This window comes from Mus pahari, unplaced genomic scaffold (assembly GCF_900095145.1).
Source record: "Mus pahari unplaced genomic scaffold, PAHARI_EIJ_v1.1 scaffold_6677_1, whole genome shotgun sequence".
Lineage (NCBI taxonomy): Eukaryota > Metazoa > Chordata > Mammalia > Rodentia > Muridae > Mus > Mus pahari.
Genome location: NW_018391950.1, coordinates 69,467 through 74,000, shown reverse-complemented (window position 1 = coordinate 74,000; position 4,534 = coordinate 69,467).

Here is a 4,534-nt window from a genome sequence, read left to right as displayed (position 1 = left end):
ATTCCTTGATCCACTTAGACTTGAGCTTTGTACAAGGAGATAAGAATGGATCAATTTGTATTCTTCTACATGATAACCACCAGTTGTGCCAGCACCATTTGTTGAAAATGCTGTCTTTTTTCACTGGATGGTTTTAGCTCCCTTGTAAAAGATCAAGTGACCATAGGTATGTGGGTTCATTTCTGGGTCTTCTATTCTATTCCACTGGTCTACCTGTCTGTCGCTCTACCAGTACCATGCAGTTTTTATAACAATTGCTCTGTAGTACAGCTTGAGGTCAGGCATGGTGATTCCACCAGAGATTCTTATAATCATTAAGAAGAGTTTTTGCTATCCTAGGGTTTTTGTTATTCCAGATGAATATGCAAATTGTCCTTTCTAATTCATTGAAGGATTGAGTTGGAATTTTGATGGGGATTGCATTGAATCTGTAGATTGCTTTCGGCAAGATAGTCATTTTTACTATATTGATCCTGCCAATCCACGAGCATGGGAGATCTTTCCATCTTCTGAGATCTTCAATTTCTTTCTTCAGAGATTTGAAGTTCTTATCATAAAGATCTTTCACTTCCTTAGTTAGAGTCACACCAAGGTATTTTATATTATTTGTGACTATTGTGAAGGGTGTTGATTCCTTAACTTCTTTCTCAGCCTGTTTATCCTTTGTGTAGAGAAAGGCCATTGCTTTGTTTGAGTTAATTTTATATCCAGCTACTGCACTGAAGCTGTTTATCAAGTTTAGGAGTTCTCTGGTGGAATTTTTAGGGTCACTTACATATAGTATCGTATCATCTGTAAGTACTGATATTTTGACTTCTTCCTTTCCAATTTGCATCCCCTTGACCTCCTTTTGTTGCCTAATTGCTCTGGCTAGGACATAGACTACTATATTGAATAGGTAGGGAGAAAGTGGGCAGCCTCGTCTAGTCCCTGATTTTAGTGGGATTGCTTCCATCTTCTCTCCATTTACTTTGATGTTGGCTACTGATTTGCTGTAGATTGCTTTTATTATGTTTAAGTATGGGCCTTGAACTCTTGATCTTTCCAAGACTTCTACCATGAAGGGGTGTTAGATTTTGTCAAATGATTTCTCAGCATCTAATGAGATGATCATGTGGTTTTTTTCCTTGAGTTTGTTTATGTAGTGGATTACATTGATGGATTTCCATATATTAAACCATCCCTGCATCCCTGGGATGAAGCCTACTTGGTCATGATGGATGATTGTTTTGATGTGTTCTTGGATTCGGTTAGCGAGAATTTTTCCCCAACCCAGGAGACCCCACCCTTCTCTTCTCTCAGTCCCCATAGCACCCTTAGCATGTGGCAACCTAGAAGACATACAGGGCTCAACTCTCTGGTTTCCTGTCTGGCATAGATGCTTTTGTTGTTGCTAGGTAAAATTAAAAAGGTTTTTGATTTAAATAGGATCACATCACTTCCTCCTCACAACCTGACATTCAGTGTCTTTGAGAATGTGATCTCATACATTTTGTTCAAGGTTTGGATTATTCATGAGTGGGGTGGAGGGTAATTCTGCTTCCTGCCACTTCATCTTACAAATTCTACAAGTGGCATCTTTATACTTTATAACTGTAACTCAACTCGGTAAGGGTTTTGTACAGAAAATCTTGCAATGCTACAGTGATGTCCAGTTTAGGATTATTATAATAGGAAAAATGAGATCGAAACTACAAACCTAATAGGTGAACAGGTATTTGAAAATAATGGTTAAAAAGAATATGTAAGTAGATGGTAAATTACTTCTTGTGCATCCTGTTTTTAGAAAGGGAGGGAAGATGGTTTAGTGACCTACTTGATGTGCAAGCATGTGGACCTGAGTTTGAGTCCCAGCACCTGTATGAAAAGGTGTGCACAGCAAGGTGGGCCTGTGATAATAGTGCTGGGAGGCGGAGACACTGGGATCCCAGGGCCTGTTCGCTGGTGGTAGGCTCAGCATGGGACCCTTGCTCAAAGCTGTAGAAGGAGGGTTATAGAGGAAAACACCTGATATCAACTTAATGGCCTCTACATGTGCATGTGCACATGCACATGTAGGAAGTCTGCACAACCACCCCAGAACACACATACATACATATATCATACATGCACACAAATAAATAGTAAACAAACAAATAAAAGTATATATGCATCAGCATTTGCCCACAAAAATAAACACAAAACCTCAATTAAAAGTGGTTTAGACATGTGCACAAATTATGTTTTCATATAGCAAGGGGCTTTGAGTAAGCAGCTACTTATACTAGCTCATGTGGAATAATGCTAGTAAGGAAAATACTGTTGACTTCTGAGCCATGTTCATATGGACTCAGGATGGCTTGCTGGATTCCAGTGACTACATCTGTATTTATGATGAGAAAAGGGGGAGGGGAGTCTTGAGGAATAGAGTTGGGTCTCAGTTACCCTATCTCTTTCATTAGGAAACCAATTCTTCTCTTAGAACTCATTAGCAGAGGTGCATCAGGTGAAAGCCCTTGCTACCAAGAGTGATGACTGAAGTCCAGTCCCTGGTACTCACATGATGGCAGGAGAAAATCAATTCTAACAAGTTGTCTTATGACCTCTACATGTATGATGTCACACACACACACTCATATTCATAAACATGCACATACACAAACAATTATATAAACAATAAACAAATGTCAAAAAAAAATAAAGCTCATAGGTTGAATACCCCCAGTAAGTCTCATGGGACCAGACCGAGTAACATTTTCTGCCATCCTACAAGAGACTCTGGAAGACAGAGGAACAGGATCGCCACTCTGGTTTGGACTGTTCATGGTGTGTCGACTGCCCCCTCCCCAAATGTCACCAAACACGTTACTTTTGGCTAGTAAATGGAGAGTCTTCCAACTAGAATCTGTTACAATACTACTGAATGTGAAATGTGCTATCAGCCCAGATGGAGAAGAGCTACTGTCATTCAGTCAGAGAAAAGAACCAGAGGGAGCATTGGTATCAATGGGACCTTTCCATGGTGAATGGAACTGCAGGGTAGTGCTTTAGTCCTTCTGCCTGTGTACTTGTTAATTTCCTCAATGAGTGTGAATTCATACCTGGAATTCAAGAACAGGGGAGAATCTAGCAGGGGTCGATCGGGACACAAAGGTATCCATGATGGAATGACCCCAGAACCAAGGATCTCGGCTTCCTAACTGGTCTTTAACACCTGTGACTGGGGTAGAGACATTGAAAGCACCTCACAATTCTTCAGAAGGGTGGGAGGGTTCTGGCTTGGGCAAACCATCCTGCAGGTGAGCTAGGTATCAGAAAAGCTTCAACCAGACTACCTGACAAGCCTATACACTCTGATGGTCCTGGCTTATCTTCCCAGCCCACAGATCTCTGCAGAGGCACCTGGCAATCAAGTCTGGATGGCGTTTCATCAGCCCCAGACACTGGACCTTTGATGGGTCCTCTTACCTCTCTGCTTGTTGGAGTTCCACCTCTACAGAACACTGGTTGTATTTCTCTTTTCCTTTTGGTTCCTAGGAAAGTATGTTTTTAGCAGAGGCCACAGAAGTTCCTGGTCACCCACAGCTGCTACTTTAGACTCTAGAGTCCACTAGACAACTGCCTCCAGTCCTACATACTTCCACATATGATTCTGTTCTGTGTGAATTTAGAGCCCCTAGTCTGGTTTGTGCTGGCTCATTATCCAGGACTGAGTACCCTTTAGGAACACAGACTGTTGTCACAAAGTGTTGACAAAGTTCCTGGCTCACCATGGGCCACTTCAGGCTCCATGGTTCCATCTCCATGCCTGTAAAGATGGGGGTGGTGACACTGCAGGGATTTAGGATGTGTCAAATATTGGGCCATAGTGACTACCCAGAAAGCACAAGTGTGACCATGAGATGGGGAGCATAATTCTAGTTTATGGAGGAAACTAGGGCTCTGGGAAGCTACGCGGCTTGCACAGGTCACAGTGACCAAGTCTGTGAGATTACAAACCCCAGGCTCCTTGGTTACAGCAGCCATTCCCCCAGAGGTTGTTCCAGGGAGCTCTTAGCCATGGAGCAGAAGGGAGGGGTGACCCTTGTGGCTGCCAGGAGAAGAGTCTGTTGGGGTTGCTGTCTGGGAGGAAGCCAAGATCCAGTTTGGGAATTATAGACAGGATCAGGACAAGGAGAGCTTATCAAGGGGAGACTGAGATGGCACTACACAGCATCCTAAAGGAAGGTAAGGGCAGGTGAGAGTTACCACAATGCAGTGCAGATGGGGGATCCTGGAGGAGAGAAAAGGGCATGGCTGGAGGGTGGGAAGGAAAAATATAGGGGAGTGGGATGCTTTAGAGAGCTCACTATTGATGTCACAGGGGCCTGCGCCTCCTCTCAGCTCTGAACACGTTTTATGAGGAATGATTATAGCCACCTAAGCTACTTTGAGAAAGAGTGAGACTCCTGTCTCTGGGAATATGGGAGCATCTTTTGGTAGTGAGTGTTCAGAGAACATAGATGCTCTTACAAAGGATAGGTGTAGAAGATCACCTTTGTCTCTGGAGTCTGGT